General features: G+C 39.1%; 1 long non-coding RNA gene across 2 annotated transcripts in view; it reads right to left on the reverse strand.

The window, feature by feature from the left end:
* Positions 1-3,479, reverse strand: part of LOC131424956 (uncharacterized) — a 36,350-nt gene extending 32,871 nt beyond the window's left edge. Inside the window, exon 1 of one of the 2 annotated variants that reach the window (XR_009228660.1) lies at positions 3,390-3,479. This is a non-coding gene — a long non-coding RNA (uncharacterized LOC131424956). The remainder of the gene's footprint in view (positions 1-3,389) is intronic. The other variant, XR_009228661.1, reaches the window with a different exon arrangement.
* Between the last annotated feature and the right edge of the window lie 15,480 nt (positions 3,480-18,959).

An 18,959-nucleotide genomic window follows, 5' to 3' on the forward strand; every position in this document is an offset into this window, starting at 1 on the left:
TCTGCTCTCTGCCCTCTTCCTCTTCCTCTCTGCCCTCTTCCTCTTCTTTCTCTACTCTCTTTCTCTTTCTCTCTGCCCTCCTCCTCTCTCTGCTTCTCCTTTTCTTCCCCTTCAGGCAGCCCCCCACTAAAATCTCTTGGTTGAATCTCCATCTCGGGTGAGTCACTCGCCTTTCAGTTTCCATTTGAGTATTTGCTGAATGTCTGTTGCCTCCTCCAGTCCTGACCCCAGTACACAGGAAGCTGGTTGGTTTGGCAGCCTGCTATATTCCAGGACCCAGGCAAGCAACTGCCTAACAAAGAATCCTGGAGAGCTCCATGTTTGCTGATTGAATTTCATCTCTTTCCTCTACCTTTAGTAGGGATCCTGACCCTGTCCAGTGTCCATGCCTTTTAACTTCCCCTTCTTTCCATCAGATCAGCAAAGGATCTGCCCTTAGGTCATTGTGCCTTAATTGATTTTGAGTTCTCTTCCGTGAATGAATTTGGGTCCATATATGTCTTTATATATCAATGTGTCATTGAAACTTATGTTCCTTATTGTGGAATATAAGGTTTTGTTCCATATTAAAATCAATTCCAGCATCATAAGCTAATACAAGAAATATTTTGAAACATAGGCATTTTAGGTTGACTAAGGAATGGGAGCCAGTAGGGAAGTCTCTTTCCTAACTACTCCTGCCAAATGACATACTATTTCAGATCCCTTTGGCCTCACAGTTCCTTGTTCCAGCAACCAGCTCTACATGGGCTCCAAAAAAATTCCCCCAGGCACTATGTGACAGAGCCTTCCATGTCCCATAAGGATCGAACCCGGGCCGCACGCATGCCAGGCGAGTGCGCTACCGCTTGAGCCACATCCCCAGCCCCCCCATAGGGTTCTTAACCTCACACTAAGGACTTCCATCTCCATCTAAGCAGCAGGCCCCAATGGAAATCCAGGGACTCACAACCTGGAAGTTCAAAAGAATTTATCTGCTGGGTAGGGGGTGACCTTTTCCACAAAAAAAGACTGGAGCCTATGGATGAATCCTCCCATTTCCCCCTGCTACGGAATTCTGCTTTAGCGTGGATCATACCTTGATTTCTATTCATTTCTGCTTTAGATGATATTTAGATGAGACCTTAGACTTTAGAGTCGATTGTGAGTTAAGACTTTAGGGATTATTGGGATGAAACAAACATATTTTGCATGTGTGAAGGGCATGAATTGAAGGACCCATGAAGGAATGCTGTGGACTAATTGCCCTAACCCCCCAGTGTGACTGTATTTGGAGACAAAGCCTGTGAGGAGGTGATGAATATTATATCAGGTCATAAGAGTGGGGCCATATTCCAGTAGTGTTGGTGCTTTCATAAGAAAAGAGAAGGACACCAGAGCTCTCTCTACCATGTGAACACACAGCCAGGAGGCTGCCATCTACAAACCAGGAAGCATCCTTATCAGAACCCTGATCACACTGCCACCCTGATGGTGGACCTCCAGCTTCCAGAATTAAGAGAAAATAAATTGCTGTTGTGTAAGCCACTCAATCCATGGTATTTTGTTAAGGAAACTCAAGATAACTAACATGGCCCCCAGAAAATTATTCTAAAATGTACTTCCAATAATTTCTTGTAAGACAGCTCCCAGGATCTAGCAGTCAGTCTCATCTAGAGGCAATGCAGATTGGTAACACGTTTCATTTTGGCTCTCTCTCCCTCCCCACCCGACTCCCCTTGGCCCTCATTTCCACTCTCTGTACTGGTACCTCCTACTATCATCAAGCTCTGCTCTCTGGGAAACTCAGGCTAAGACACCATCTATATGCCAATGACATTCAAATTTATGTTGAAAATCCAGACCTCTCTTCAGAACTCCAGATTTGTATATCCAACTGATACTCAACATTGACATTTGGAAGCCTAATAGACATCTCAAACTCAATATGTCCAAACTGAACTGATCTTCCCCCTAAAACTTTCTCTACTCACAGGCTTCCTCATCTCAGTACATACCATATTTCTACAGTTACTGGGGACAAAATTCTTGAAATTATCTCCCCCCTTTCTCTCATATCCTATTTCTAATCCATCAGAGAATCTTATTGGCTCCTCCTTAAAATATATCTAAAATCCAATAACTTTTAACTACTATCAACCTGATCTGAGTCACCATTACCTATGGCATGGATCATTACAATAGTCTTTTCAATGGACCCCCCCCCCCATTTCTATATTTATTCCACCCCTTACAGTTCAGAGGAATTCTGTTGAAACATCTGTTCATTACATCACTCCTCTGCTCAAAATCTTTCAAGGCTCCATATTTAACTCAGAGGAAAAGTCAAAGTAAAATATTAACAAGACTTTTCATAACATGACACACAGGACAAGAAGGATAAAAATCACCTTGTATATTACAGTATTAGAGAAGGACTCATTTATAAAGTAATATTTGAACAAACACCTTCATTGGGTGAGGAAAACATGCTCTAGGCACAGGGAGGCAGGATCTTGTTTGACATTCACAGAAGGAAAGGGATAACAGTGGGGCTGAGGGGAGGAATGGAACAGAAGATTTCAGAAAATGAGATCCATGGGGTATCAGCAATTCAGATCTCTACTTAGAACCTTTCAGGTCAATGTCAGGACTTTGGCTCTTGCTCTGAGAAAGCACCTTTGGAAGCAACATGATTATTATTCTGAAAACACAGGCAACTTTCATTTCTAGCACTTTGTGCTTTCCTCCATGTTTTATTTATCTTGGATCCCAAGATATAAACATGTTCAAGTTTATATGTCTACAAGAAAACATTTAAAATTTCTTTGGGTTGTCAAGAATTGAATTCCTTTTAAATGTGGGTAATTTCATTTTATTTTCCTTATTTATCTTGAATTTATATTTACTCTTAATGAGATTATTTACTTTCCCTGCTTGAATTCAGAATGGAAACCATCTGCAACACCATCTATATTAACACAACTTAACTATTTGCCTGTCTGCACTAATATCATTTGACTATTCCATGAAAGTTCTGCCAACAAGTTTTCCAGGAATATGAACTTGCGTGTTTTCTTTTGTTTGCTTCAGCAAGTTTCTGAAAATCCATTTCTCCTAACAATGAGAAAATCCATTTCTCCCTCATCAAAGTAAACACTGTAGCCCTCCTTCTTATAATAGATGTCCCAACTAGACTCATCATATGATTGTTTATCTTTCAAAACCACCTTGCCATCAATCCCAGACAATGATGTCATAAATTTTGTTCAATCCTAGTAAGGCATTCATATTTAAAGACCTGCCTTAGAATAGACCCCTAAAAACCTAATGTGTTAGTCAGCTTCTCATCACTGTGACCAAAATTCCCAAAAGAACAATAAGAGGAAGAAAAGTTTATTTTGACTCACAATTTCAGAGGTCCAGACCAGGGTAGGCTGGCTTCATTGTTCTGAAGTGAGAAACAACAGCATGGCAGAAGGGTATAGTGGAAGAAAGCTATTCATTCATGGTAGTGAGGAAGGAGAGAGAATGAATTGAAGAATCACAAACAAAATATAAACCCCCAAAGTGCACCCCCAGTGACCTACCTCCTCCTACCATATTCCCACTTGCCAATAGTTACCACCCACTTAGTCCATTCAAATCAGGATGTTCTGATTAGGTAATGGCTGTCATAATCTACTCATTTCACCTCTGAACATTCCTGCATTAACACAGGAGCTTTGGGAGGACACCCCAGATCCAAACCAGAACACCTAATAAAAAATATACCACTTTCATCTTCCTACTTATGAAAGAATTGTCTTCCTTACTGTTTTTCATTGTCAGAGATGTTTTTTGGTGTCTTCAGGAAATTGAAAGTTAAGGAATTTTTATTTCTTTTTAAAAGAAGATATAGAAGCCACATAGGGCTTTAGTAATTTCTATTTTCTGTCATTTTCACATTAAATCCTGCAAGAGTGGGCCTTTTGATCCAAACATAGAAAGAAATCTTTCCTGTTTTCTTTAGCACTCTCTTCCAATCTCACTACACTTAACGCTTTTACTCTTCCACACATTGTTTCTTCTTTCACCTGTAAGCCTCCATATCTTCACCTTTCAATAAGAACAAATACAGCCTGCTTCTCCGGAAAATGGGAAGATTCAAGTGAGATGTTTGTGAATACTTTTGGCTGTGAAAATATCAAAAACAGAATTCGCCTTCATTTTCTGCTAATACCTTGCATTTGTCTCTATTTTAGTACTTATAGGTAGCTTTCTCTCTTTTGCTGTAAACATCAAAAAAGTAGGAGTTTCTATCTTTTCATCTACCTTAGAACTTTGCCTAGTGTGTGATCAAAGTTAGCTCTCTGTAATGCCACATGGGGAGAAAGAGGGCCAGACTGGGTAATCCAAAGATCAAGAAGACCAGAGCCCAGCAGGCCCAGACTGAAGCTAGAGACCCAAAGACATGGAGGTCAAGGTTAGAAGTAAAAGTTCAAGCTCCCTACTCAGAGGGAAGTGGCACTAACTGACCTTTGTTTAAGGGATACCTTTGTCATTGTTGGATCTGATTTTGTGGCCATGTCCTACAGAGGACAAGTGTATTGCTGAATTGCCCTAAGATGATCTTGGTCTATATTTATAGTTTCTTTCCCCTCTTGAATACTACATTGTATCATTCCTGGCTACAGAAACCATTATGTAATCTCTTAAACTTTTTCTTACCAGTCTTAATACTGTATCTGGCACTATCCAACCATTTCTTCTTTTATCATTAAAAACTCAAAGATTTTCCACTTTCTCAGACTATCCCACAAAAGATGATTGGAAAAGAAATCAGACTTATCCATGGCCTCTGGAACAAAATGACTATGTCTCACAGGGATTTAGGGGGATGTCTACATAATAAGTCTGAGCCTCATTGTTCTCCCAGAAAACATTCACTTACTCTGGCTAGTGTTCAAAATTCTCTAGACAGGAAAATTTTCTGCTCCTTTCCTAAAGGGCATTATGAAACCCTCAGATCAGGAGAGTGAATTCATGTAACCCAAATGCTATGGACTGAAGGCTTCTATTCCCCCAAATTCATATGTTGCAATTCTACCCTCCAATGGGATGTATTACAAGGTGGGGCATTTGGGAGGTTGATCAGGTTATGGGGGTGGAGTGATCATGAATGGGATGGGTGTCTTTAGAAGAAAGGGCTGAGAGTGATCTCTTAATCCTTCTACCCTCAGGACACAGTAAGGAGAAACTATGACCCTGCTGTTGGATTTCCCAGCCTCCAAATTGTGACAAATACATTTCTTTTATTTATCAGCTACCCAGTTTCTCCCTCATCAAAGTAAACACTGTAGTATTTTTACAGAAACCCAAATAGACTAAGAAGGCACACATTTCCAAAAGAATACCAGCTTTCTGTTAGCCAATGCCCAAATTTTATTTTTGAGCATAGTAAATAGTAAAAAAAAAAAAAAAAGGTGGGAGGAGGGAGAGGGTTTTTTTAACTACTAGTCAGAGAAATATACTACAGAAATTGTTTTAAATTCTTTCTAGTTGAGCTGTCTTTGAAAAATACTATTTTGAAACTTAGAACCAAGCATCAAATCAAAAGCTTATTATTTTCATGTATATGGACAAACATACACCCAAACACAAACATAACCAAACTTCTTCAAACACCATTCTAATGGATTTATCAAATGAGTTTTCTAAGCAAAATTTACAAAATTTACAAATTCAAATGCCTTAAGGATAAGAAAAAAATGTTAAAGCAATAGAGCATAGTAAAGACCATAGAAAACCTGAGAGTACATGCCCTACCTAAAACATCCCAATTTATTTCTTAACAATATCTGTTGGCCAAATCCAACTACAGAGCATCAATCTATGTCCTCTGCAATGATGCTCTCTCAAAACTTCAATGTCAACACATTTTATTTCTCTATTAGTTCAGTTTCTCTAAATGCACCATGAAAAACATCTTACATTTTTTTTTTGGTTTTGTAGAGACCAAGATTTTATGAGAAATGCATTATACCAGTTGGAAATCTAATCTCCAAAAGATTCTCCAGTTGTGTCATTGAGTAGGAAACAGTGTTCTAGTAGTTGGATGATGATGATGATGATGATGATGATGATGATAACAGATAGCTGTTATTAATTTCATGCTAAACATGAGATTGTTGCTCTCCCCACATTTAATGAATGACTAATAATCAAGATAAGCAAGAGTTGGCATATGAGTAAAAATTCAACTGATTTATATTATGAAAAAACATTCTGTATTGCATGAATAACAGTTATTAATGTCTATAGATTAGCCAGCTTGGATTTTAGCTGTTGAGTGTGATATGTGTGTGTGTGTGTGTGTGTGTGTGTGAGAGAGAGAGAGAGAGAGAGAGAGAGAAAAGAGAGAGAGAGAAACACAGAGAGAGGCAGGAAAAGAGACAGAGAAAGAAGAAAGAAAGACAGAGGTCAATGGTGTAGCACAATCCCCAGGTAATTTATCGTTCAGTCCATGTTTTAAAAAAATAAATGACTTAAATGTAGATTCGCCCACTACAAACTCAGTTCTCATCATTCTCCAAGATCTCTCAAGGTGCTTTTCAAAGTCATTAAAATTATATCATTTTGTGATAACATAATATTATGAAATTCTTTCTGAGTTTAGTAAAATATCTAATAAAATGAGTGATTCTAGTTGTGAAGTAAGATGTACCCCTGACAAGTTAGAAGTGAGGCAGAAGGCTTTAAAGTGCCTTGTAAAGTTAATTCATTAGTCATGACTAATTATTTGAAACCAGCAGGCTCAATAACAAGTAGATACTCAATTGTTAGTCAAAGAAGTATTGTCAGAAAATTGTTACCAAGGGCCTGGAATTCCTTTGAAAATTCCAGGAAGACAAGTGGATATGAGAATGAAAATTCGCCTCTAGAGCAAGCGTGGAAAAACTTTCACTGTGAAGGGCAGGAGAGCAAATATTTAGACTTTGCAGACCATACAGTCTCAATCCCAATGACTGTCACCTCTGCCATCGCACTACAAAAGCAGCCATAGACAAGATGTCAGTGGATGGGTATGTGGTTCCCATAAAACTTTATTTACAAACACTGAAATTTGAATTCCATGTCATCTTAATGTGTTACAAAGTATTATTTTTCTTTTGATGATATTTTTTGTTTTGTTTTGTTTTGGTTTGGTTTGGTTTTTTGTGGTGCTGGGTATCAAACCCGGGGCCTTATGCATGCAAGGCAAACACTCTACCATGTGAGCTTTATCCCCAGACCCTTTTTGATATTTTTTGATCATTTGAAAGTTAATCATTCTTAGCTTGTAGATTACACAAAAGCAAGCAGGGAGTCAAATTGACTCTCCTGGCCATATTTTCCTTTTAATGATCCTAAAAACCTAAAGTTAGGTTACGGAATGAGTTCCGCTCTGGAGTAAGAAATTCGGTGAGGCTATGCTGGTATGGATGCATACCATGCCCTCCCAGTGTGTATTTCTATGAAAGAGGCCCCTCCTTCCATCCTATATGGGGCACTTTGACACAGCCACTTAGACCCTGCAGATACTTCTCAATATCAATCTAATCATCATCTCCCTCCTCACATAAGAAAGTTAAAATGTGATCTATGATTTAGTGGGTTTAATTGTAAGGTTAGACAAGTAGTTTTGGAGGAATGATTAATAACATTTTACTATAAATACCATAGGGGAAAAAAAACACATATAGTTTGTTAGGTAAAAAAATCAGAAGAGCTATGCACAATAAGAACAGTGGTGAGAAGAGAGGTATTGTCCTTGAAAGTGATTTGGATTTTAACTAGATTGTTCTCAGCCTTTCACAAGATTAATTTATTATTCAAGAATAAAGTACATCATGTTCGTTATTTCCTTCCTAAATATCATCCAAACCCTTGAAGCTGATCTCCCTCTCTTATGCATCTTGCTGACTGGTGTCTTCTAACCTTAAATCCGGATCTTCAATTCTCACCCTCCATCTAAAAATAGAATCTCTAACAAGAGGCAGTAAATAACACGTTGTGGCTCTAAGGGTTGCTTAGTGCCTCTAGAGAAGTGAGGCCTTGTTAAGAGAGACTTTCACAGTCACTTTGTCCTTGTCTATGAATGGCTGTATTATTTAGCCAAGTTACCTGATAATTAACACAGATCTGACCAATTAGACTAACATTAGTGTCACCTGATGCTTGCTCTGAATCCTGGCTTTTCTATTTAGAGCAAATTAAAGCCTACTAATTAAATAAATTTGAATGCCAATAGATAACACATGGCAAGAATTGATTCAAAAAAACTCTACATTTAGTGGATTTATTAATGTGCCTTTTCCAAATTGTTATGAACCAAAAGGATGGGGAGGACATTGAACATAGCTACCCACATGATACAAAGTCGTACTGGGTTGGAATCTGAGGAACTACGGTAAAACTGAGCATCCCACTCTACTACCCAAAGGAGCTACTACCCATGGTCATTTCTTAGGCAATGTCAATTTATTATAAATCAGAAAGAGTTCAGATATTTAGGTTGTTGCTTTTTCAATTCAATCCCATTTCACACTTCCAGTGTTGAGGGGATAGATAGCAGAGAAGGTTCAAGCATAAACTTAAAAAAAAAAAATGAGGCACTTGATTCAAAGTTTTGATTACAATTCATTTGATATATTTTTAGATTAGTCTGACTTGAACAGACAAAAGGAAATTTTAACCTAACATTCATGTTTTCCTTGGATTTTTCTTCCTAATATTAGAAATGCCATCCTGATTTATTTATTCTCTTGATTTTTCTATAGCCTCCTGTTTCAATGGTCTAACTTGGTCTTTTCTTCCATCTTATGCATCCTATATATCATCAGCACAGGATCAGAGGATCATATCATGCCCATGCTCCAAAAATCTGTGTGGGCTCCCTACTGCCTACTGAATAATGTCTTGAAGTAAATTTAAGGTTCTTTACAATTGGCCTCAACTTCTCCACAAGTTATCTTCTCATAATAGGAACTTAGAAAGGGCTGCCTCTTCATTTGGGCCTACAGATGTTGTGTTAGTCAACTTTTCATTGCAGTGACCAAAATACCTGACCAAAACAACTTAGAGAAGGAAATGTTTGTTTTGGCTCAAGATTTCAGATATTTAGTCCATTGTTGGCAGATTCCATTGTCCTGTGCTTATTTATGCTTGCTTTTCACCCCTTCCTCAATCCTTCCTCTATTTAAAATCAAAGCTCCTGTCAGTATCCCAAAGACAGAGCCGAGATGCTTGATCTCACTTGCCTTCCCAGTATGCTCATATGGATTAAAGTTCCTTTCCCGCCTTTCACCATTACTTTCCCACTTGTATTTTAGGCCAAATGGCTGGACCTGATTTGTTTGGACCCCCAGAGTTGGACCTCTGGCCTATGACTCCAGTAACATACTTTTATACATAGCTCACGTATCAGACTTTTTCAGAATATGCCATGAGCATTCTTTTCATTCTCTTTTGTGTTAGCCTATGATAATAATAACCACTATGTATGAGTTCACTATATCCACATAATTTTCTAGTCACTTTACATACGTTGTCTCATTTTACCCTAATAACAATAAGGTAGGTGCCATATCCCCTTTTTATAAATGAGATTTAGAGAAGCTAAGCTTCTAGGCTGTGGTTACCTATACTACATTAAGTGGTAGTAGGATTAGGCTTCAAATCCAGGCCTCTGAGTCATATGTCATTCCCTTAATTACATAAACACACACACACACACACACACACACACACACATAGAAGCTCAATCCATTCTTCAAGGCCCACCCCAAATGCTCCCTACCTCCTGCATAAATGCTTTCCTGACCCATTCCACTTCTTGCAAAGTCCTCCCTCTCCTTCAAAGTTCCAGAATATGCCCCAGGTTTCAACAGCTTGAGGAATTTGGTTCCTAAGCCAATGTGATAGAGATTTGGGTCTACTTTTCCTTCTAGGAGGTGCAGGGTCTCTGGTCTAATGCCTAGGTCCTTTGAGTTTTGTGCAAGGTGAGAGATATAGGTCTAATTTCATTTAATTATATATGAATTTCCACTAATAATCTTTAATTATTATTAAAGACAATTTATTCTTTAATCTTGAAATTATAATGACTGAACTCTTGGATCTCTTGGATCACCAGAACTCTATTTTTCTATCAGGTTTCCTCTATACATAATTTCTGTAAACCCCTGTGGAATACTCTCATGCTTCAAAATATATCCTGCAACTTCCCCCTCATCAACCCATGTTCTGAAATCTGTGACATCAGAACATTCCTTTAGTCTCTTCAAGGTGTTCTCTCTTCCTGTACCTACTAGACACCAGTGCATTTTGTTGATTCTCAACCTCCCCCCCCCCCCAAAAAAAAAAAACACCACTAGAAAAGCCCATTGATTGGGGGGGGGGACTAACTTTGTTAGACTTATTGCAGAAAAGAATATCACCATGACAGAGGTATAGTAATGTCTCAGAGGAGGCAGACGACAAGGTTAGAGGTTTCTAGGCTCTGGCTTCATGGGGCATCTTTCAAGGTAGATAACCAACTGAGAGTAGACAAAGCTTGCCATGGAATAGTTTACGGGTTGGTGAATACAGCAACACTCATGTCTTGGAGCGAAGTAAGTAAACTATTGTCTGATAAGTAAAGTACTGCCTAAATGAGAATCTAACTTCCTGATATAACTGTTTACCCATTGATCAAACCCCAAAAAAATTAATTTGGAAGAATTTCCTGAAGCAAACAATAAAGTTATTTACTGGTTCATAGTTTTATTCAGGAATTTCTTAGAAATAACACGTCATGTTGACACAGTTGTTTAGGTTGTCTCAGTTCTCAATTTCTGACAACTTCCTGATTCACAGTTAAGCTCAAGTTATGGTGAATAAGAAGACCTTATTAATTACTATAGGGTAATGGAGATACAATGCAGAGTCTTTTTTTTTTTTTGCTGGTAATAGCAGTTACACTTGGAGTTCTGGACCAACTGCAAATCACTTCTGAACCCCCAGAATAAAAGAATGAAGAGAATGCAAGGGAAAGAACTGAATACCAAGGGGCAAGGGAGTAGATCAAGGAGGATCTAAAAAGAGATCTCAGTTCCATGGCCATCATAGTTTTGGATTGTTCAGGGTTTTGTTATGGCTTTGGTGTTTGAAGTTCTTTGCTAGTGTAGTGAAGTCTCAAGGTTCCCATTCATTTATATGTAAAGTACTAACAACCTGAAAGGGGATATTAAGATTGTCTCACTTATTGCACGTGTGAAAATTTTAGAACTGTAATTATCAGGTCATTCCACACCTCCTTGCATTCTGAGCCTCCTGCATGTAGTCAATGTAATGCTTTTTAAATTTCCACACTGAAGCATCCCTATTAACAGAGAGCAAACTTTCCCTTTACTACTGGTAATGTTACTCCTTCAGAGAAAAGAGCCACATTTTAACTCAGGTTTCTGAAAACCACCCACACTGTCACTCAAGTTTGAGAGACACAGTTTTATGAGAATCAGTTTATTTGTTATTACTCTGAAAGATTAAGAAGCTCCTATCAAGTCATGAAATTCATTTGGAAAAATAAGAGGCCCAGAATAGCCAAAGTAATCCTCATGAAGCAAAGTGAAGCAGGAGGCCTCACAATATCAGAACTTAACCTATACTACAGAGCAACAGTAACAAAATGGCATGGTATTAGCACAAAATCAGACATGAGGACCAATGGCACAAAATAGAAGACACGGAGACAAATCCACATCTCTTCCTAGACAAAGGTGTCATGAACATACATTGGAGAAAAGATAGCCTTTTCAACAAATGGTGCTGGGAAAACTGGAAATTCATATGAAATTAGACCTCTGTCTCTCACCTTGCACAAAACTCAAAGGACCTAGGCATTAGACCAGAGACCCTGCACCTCCTAGAAGGAAAAGTAGACCCAAATCTCTATCACATTGGCTTAGGAACCAAATTCCTCAACAAGACTCCTAAAGCACAAGAAATAAATGGGATTTTATCAAACTAAAAAGCTTCACAGCAAAGGAAACAATCAAGGACATGAAGACAGAGCCTACAGAATGGGAGAAAATCTTTGCCATGTGTACCTCAGATAGTGCATTAATCTCCAAAATATATATAGAACTCAAAAAAATTAATAGCAAAAAACAAATAACCCAATAAATAAATGGGCAAAGGAACTGAACAGACACTTCATGGAATAAAAAAATATGAATGGTCAACAAATATATGAAAAAATGTTTAACATCTCTAGCAATTAGAGAAATGCAAATCAAAACTACACTGAGATTTTATCTCACTCCAGTCAGAATGGCAATTATCAAGAATACAAGTAACAATAAATGTTGGCAAGGATGTGGGGGGAAAGGTACACTCATACTTTGCTGGTGGCACTACAAATTGGTGCAACCACTCTGGAAAGCAGTATGGAGATTTCTCAGAAAACTTGGAATGGAACCACCATTTGACCCAGTTATCCCACTCCTTGGCATATATCCAAAGGACTTAAAGTCAGCATACTATAAAGATGCGGCCACATCAATGTTCATAGCAGCTCAATTCACAATAGCTAAGCTATGGAACCAATCTAGGTTTCCTTCAACAGCTGAATAAATAAAGAAAATGTGGTACATATGTACAACAGAATACTACTCAGCCAGAAGAAGGAAAAGAAGAAGGAAATTATGCCAGTAAATGAATGAAACTAGAGACTATCATGCTACCTGAAATTAGCCAATCCCCAAACACGAAAGGCTGAATGTGAGTTAGCATCCTCTCTGATATGAGGATGCTAACTCACAATGGAGGGGGGGGTGGGGATGTTCACCAAATTGAACAGGGGGGAATGGGGGGAAGGGAGGGAGGATGGGAATGGGAAAGACAGTAGAATGAATAAGACAAAACTTTCTATGTTCATATATGAATACACGACCATTGTAACTCCACATCATGTACTACTACAAGAATGGGAAGTTATACTCCATGTGTATATGATATGTCAAAATGCATTTTACTGTCATGTGTAACTAAAAAGAACAAATTTTTTAAAAGCAGCTGCCATTACAGCTGCTGCTATATTAATTGTTCCCTATAGCAGACTGGCAGGATCCATTGAGAGAGGACTCTCCCTTAGCTCCCTATATGGTTGAGGCTCAACCTCAGCTTGTTTTGAGTGTTCATTTTTTATTTCCACTGTCCTATGCACCTGCACCGGTGAAAGCCGGGCTAACTGAATAGCCATCTGAATGAGACCCTCCCACAGAGCAGCACAAACAGGTCCTGTCCCTCCCAACACATCCTCAGGCACAGAGAGAGGTTTGCCAGGGGAGGAGGAAGTCTTAGGAGGAGGGGAAAGGGAATGGCAGCCCTACTGCCCTCAGGCCATCTACTCAGACACCCTCAGAAACCCCTTGAAAGCCCTCCAAACCGTGACTCAGACAGAGCCTCGCGTTGCAGGGCGTAATGAAGGCTGCAGAAGTAATAGAAACGTACTTACCACTGTCAACACTAATCTGTTAACAGGAAAGTTTGTGGCCTGCGTTCCAGAGCTCATATCTGCGAGGAAACTGGTTTCCTATTTAGAGAAAATGGAGCTGTTATTCTTAAGCAGAGAGATGCCTATTGTGTGGGTAATTACAAGGAGGCCTGGCTGACCTGGCAATGAGGTAGTGTAGCTAAATACCTGAAGGCTAGGGGAGCGCCTGAAACGAAAGCGCAGGCCCCATCTGTCAGGCTGTAATGATTGTGCTATTTGGAGGCAGAAAGGTTTGTCTGGAGCAGCTGCTTTCTCTCCAAGTGACCTTTTAGCATTTCTGCTTTTGCCGTCTGACAGATGTGTCAACTCAATAATTTCAAAAGCCCCTGAGTAAATAACCAATTGTGAGCAAGGATGACCCAAAGCGATGACAAAATGGCTGCACGCGGCACATTATGGAGCATAATACCGAGGGACGGAACCGGCACATTATCAGAAGGAAAAAACATTTTAGTCTTTATTTTAGACTAAATGGCCTTCCTACCCTCACATCAGTTGTTCTTGAAGCTGGGGGAAAGAAAAGGGAAATGCGGACGGAGCGGAAGGCTTCCGTGGTGGCGTCGCCCTTGGAAGCTGCATTAGCCAGGAGGGACTCAGGTGGCGTCTGGGCGCTGAAATGGCCTCATGCGCTCCTGCGCAGCGCGGACCGCGAGCTGGAGGCCCGAGCTAATTGGCAGTGTGAGGGATTGGGGGCTGTGGAGAGGCAACAGCAATCAGAACAGGTCTGATGGAGTTTAAAGGCTTGGAGAGAGTTTGCACAGCAAAGCAGGTGCGGCTGTATCAGGGAACCCAAGGGCTTGGGCTCAGCCGCCAAAGCCAGAGGGTCCAGGACTGCAGGAGCTGAGCTTTGGGAATAAGGTTGCCTAAGAGTTCTTCAGGTTGTACGGAGCACCCTTGAATGGAAATCTGATTTATTCTACTCCTCCTCTTACAGCTTCCCCTTTTAAAACCCTTGACAGCCCGGCTGGAAACACCATCATCAAAGGAAGGCAGCCACAGAGCTCTCCAGGGACCTGTCTCAGAGGACGACACTTCTGGAACAGCCATTGCTAAGACATGGATGTCTAAATGTTCTTTCAGTTTTTCTACAGGAAAGTATTAGGATTTTCTTGGCCTCGATTATTTTATGAATTGCATCATTTTAGATGAAAGTGAATATTCATCTTCAAAGACACATCTTCCATACCTAATGCCAGTCTTCTCCGAACAAACCATTATTATGGCAGAAGAAAGGAGTGGTGTGGTTTGCAAGAGTCAGTGTCAAATTTTCAGAACTTTTGCAAAATGATTTCTAAACCCTTGGTGGGTTTGGAATTAGTCATGGTGGTAGTATTTACACCATGGAAATGGACAAACACTATAAATCAGCTTCATTCTCCTCCTAGAGAGCTTATTCTTATACATTTACAGCACACGGGTGACATGAGTGAAACTGAGCACTGGTGAGTGTCTCCATTTGACCATGAGGTTAGCTTCCTCTTGCCTTTTCCAAGTTTATATTCCAGATCCTGCATTCCTATCAGCAAAGCTGAAGTTTCTCAATGACCTCAAGTATTTACTCATTTGTAAAGGGTTTGAGAATGTTTAAGGATTGCCGTTATGTTTAAAGCAAAATCATTACCTATACGTTCAAGTAAAACATATTTCAAAGTAACATACAAATTTCCCATATTTGACTCTTATAATTTTAATCTTCCCTCCAAAATAAAATTTCTAATCAATTTTGGCTGATCGAGTCGAATAAAATGCCCAGAGTATTCCAAACTCATTTCTGACATGAGGATTTTGCTTCCTTATGGTCTCCCTGTTAGCACTGTGTGTTCCTATCCCATCTACCTAACCCTATATGTTCTTCAAAGTCCAACTCTAACTTCCAGGGTATAGATTGCTTCCACCTCTCACTTTGGCTCTGAGTCATACAATATGCTACCCTATAAATTTTGCTTTGCTCTCTCTATGTGCATGCTTGTCTATTCAAGGATAGGAACCTCTTGGAGAGCAAAAGACTTTCTTGCAGAAGATAGTACATATCTTCCTCAGACACATAGTAGTTGCTAAAGACAGTGGTGCTCAAATCTCTGAATATAGAGGATCTTTTAGCAAATATTGCCACCCATGTCTCACCTCGCAGAGATTCTGGTTGAGTTTGGTTCTCACTATATTGTGTCATAAAAGTAACTACCTCTGTCCCCTTTCTTCCTGCCTCCTTGCTCTCTCTGGCTGTCTCTCTTCCTCTTCTAACCTTCCTCTCCCTCCCCTTAGCCATCACTTCTGGGAAGTAAAGAACTTGACTTAATGCCAGGGGAAAAAATAAATATAAAAGTAATTACCTCATTGCTACCAGTTCAGAATCTCTGGGTAATTTCAATATATAATTGTGGTTAAGAATCATGACTTCAAATATTTATGCAAGGATGGATAGAGGGAGGAAAATAAAACTAAATCATACAAAATAAACAGTTGTTTTTATCAATACCGCTTTATTAAGTTGTTTAAGCCAAGGTAAACTCAGCTAACTGAAATCTACTACTATAGCTTTTAACACTCTCTATTTGACCATGAGTTTAGAAATAAATCATATATATAACAACATCCCTATCTATTACAGTACCTGAAACCAAGCAGGTCTGGAATAACTATGGTGGTGGTTGTTTCATGTCTATTCAGTTAGATTCTTTCTACTCCACCAACTTTGCTAGTAAAACTTCCAGACCTCAGATGATATGAAACCAAATTAACAATGCCATTGTGTTTTGAAGCTGTGCTTTTAGTAATAAGACAAAGGAGTAGAAGAGTTAACTCCTTGACAATGATGGTAAAAGAAAGGAAAAAAAAAAAAGAACAATTCACTTTCTGGTTTGTTTCCATATCTCCTCCTTGAAGGGGGACGGTATTAAGTCTGCAAAAGGTAGAACACAAATCTTAGTAGAGGAGATAGTGAGAGAGTGTCTAGCAGCTTTAAAATGTGTTCAAGTCCAGATGCATTACATCTAAGACAATTAAAACAATTTGCAGCTGTTATTGCAGCTGCTCATGTCCTGGGAAAAAAAAATCAGAGGGAATGGGAAAATTGCCAGAAGATCAGAGCTAAGCAAATGCCTCAGATAGTAGAAAGGGGGATTTTGTAATTTAAAGCCAAATGAGTTTGCCTTTCATACCTAACAACATTCTAAAATGTATCTTTAACTTGATTATTTGAAGGCACTCAGAAGGGAAAGAGGAGCTTACCAGAGGCTAACATGAGGTCTCCAAAAATAATGACAAACTGTTTTATATAGTGATTATATTAGAAGGAGAGTAAACAGAAATAATATCACTGGTAGATTTATTTCATTCAAATACCAGTCAGGATTAACTTCCAAAAAATTGAAAATTAAACAACGTGTTGTGCCCTTGCCATGTGTACCATAAGAGGCCTTGGGGATAAAATGCCCACCAAGGTGATGATTGCCTTCAAGGGGATTTAAGTCTAGTGGGAGAGAGAAAAGAACACAAGGTCAGTGCTCGTGGGATTAAATGTCAGTATAATACAGAGGAATGAAAGGAAGCTCTTCAATGAGGGCAAATATTCTAGGAGACTGGCATCTCAGTGAGTGCCTGGAGGGCAAAGAGAAATAAGCTGGGCCAAAAGAGTGAGTGTCTGGGTTCGGGGAACATGACAGACAGAGAAGAAGAGAGGTGAAGGTCTCCTGGTTGACAAGAGCAAAGGGATGCCAGGAGCTTCAGGTGATTCAGGAAGACCGGAGCATAGACTTCAAAGCAGGGGTGGAGGAATGAGGGGAGAAAAGTGGAAGAACAGGCAAAGGTCAGCTTTGAAAGCCATGGTAAGGAGTTCGGACTTTCTTGTGAGAGCAATAGGGAAACTTTGAAGGATTGTAAGCCAGAGAATGCACACCAGTTTCACCAAGGGATTTGGCAGTTTTTCTCATAATATTATCATGAATACAATGAGGAACTGAGTACCAAGGAAGTAAGAGATTTATCACTGTTTGGAAAATTGTCCCATAAAATGTCAATACATAAACTTGTGAGCAAGAAGAAAGTTCTCTGTTGGCATTTTTCTGGGCCCTTCCTTTATTCTTCTTTATTTAATGTATTTGTCAAGAACTGGAGTAGTCTTTTTGCACATGACACAAAGTTGAAAAGACAGATGTATTGCTCAATGTGATCAAGATCCAGAGAGCTCTCACCGGGATCGAATGAAGGGCCTAGTACAGCAAGGTAAAATTTTAATCTGCATTTATGTTTGAATGGTAATTTATTTTAAAGCATAAAATAGGGAATCCCCACTTCCTAGCCATACGTGTGAAAATATAAACTCTCAAAGATCAAAGACTGTTACATTAGAGAGCTATGTGACCACCTTTCTAGGCTTACAAAAAAAAAAAAAACAACTCTGTTGGTAGTACCATTGTGTTTGGTTCAAAGTGGGCAATGGTTCCACTGAATGCCACCAACCCACATTTGGACAACTGTATCTAGTTCTAGGTTCAGATACCCAATTTCAAGGTATTTGAAAAACTGGAAGCTACATGTGATGTGAAAAAAAAAACGGGAAAACTATAGAACTGGAAAAGAATAGAGACCTTTCTTTCTTAAAGGAATATCTCTGCAGGATTGAAATAGGACTATTAAGTAAAATCTCCATATAAGGCAGACATCTTTAGAAAAAAACAAGCTTTGGAGTTTAGGGAAATTGACTGTAGGGTACTGGGTGACAGTAAATTCAGAACCTGTTAAGAAGAAGAGGTGGCCTTGTAACCTATTATCTTCTTACCAACAGAACATGTCTAAATAATGAACTCAAAATACTGGAAATGCTCACACAATTTGGAGAAGTAGTATTAAAAAGGGAATTTTTACATTGGAAGAGAAGGTGGGATTTTCCCAAGTTCAGACTTCATTGAAGAATTCATCACAACTATGCCAAACTCTTAACCATAAGGACCAGAGAAGAATAACTCTGCTTCACGCTGATTTTGCACCTTGTTTCATCCTTGCCTTCTTTAATTGAGTTTTCAAAGTTTCAGGAATTGTTATTAGCCATTCTTCTAAAGGATCTCAAGCATGTCTTCATCGATTTTTGTTTTCTTAGAACTTCTGACACCCCAATCTGGTAGATGTTGTGGCATAAATAACCAAAGATAAAGATATCAAAGCTTTTGGGGATGAGTTTCTCCTAAGGAATTCTGACATAGGACCCTTTTTGTCTATCTTCAGTTATGAGCCAGGAGTAGCATCCTCTTCCATTTGACCATGCCACTGATACATCATAAACTTCTTCAGAAACAAGTCTAAGAGTGACTCATACTCATATCTGACCTCTTACATGGAGGGCAAGTTCAAGCACAGCAACTGGTATCTTTCATATATTTCATATAGCTGTTTCCTACAACCCAACCTCCACTACTACAAACTATAC

Source organism: Marmota monax, unplaced genomic scaffold (genome assembly GCF_021218885.2).
Source record: "Marmota monax isolate L192 unplaced genomic scaffold, Marmota_monax_Labrador192_F-V1.1 WCK01_AAM20220418_F8-fsc00003, whole genome shotgun sequence".
Classification (NCBI taxonomy): Eukaryota; Metazoa; Chordata; class Mammalia; order Rodentia; family Sciuridae; genus Marmota; species Marmota monax.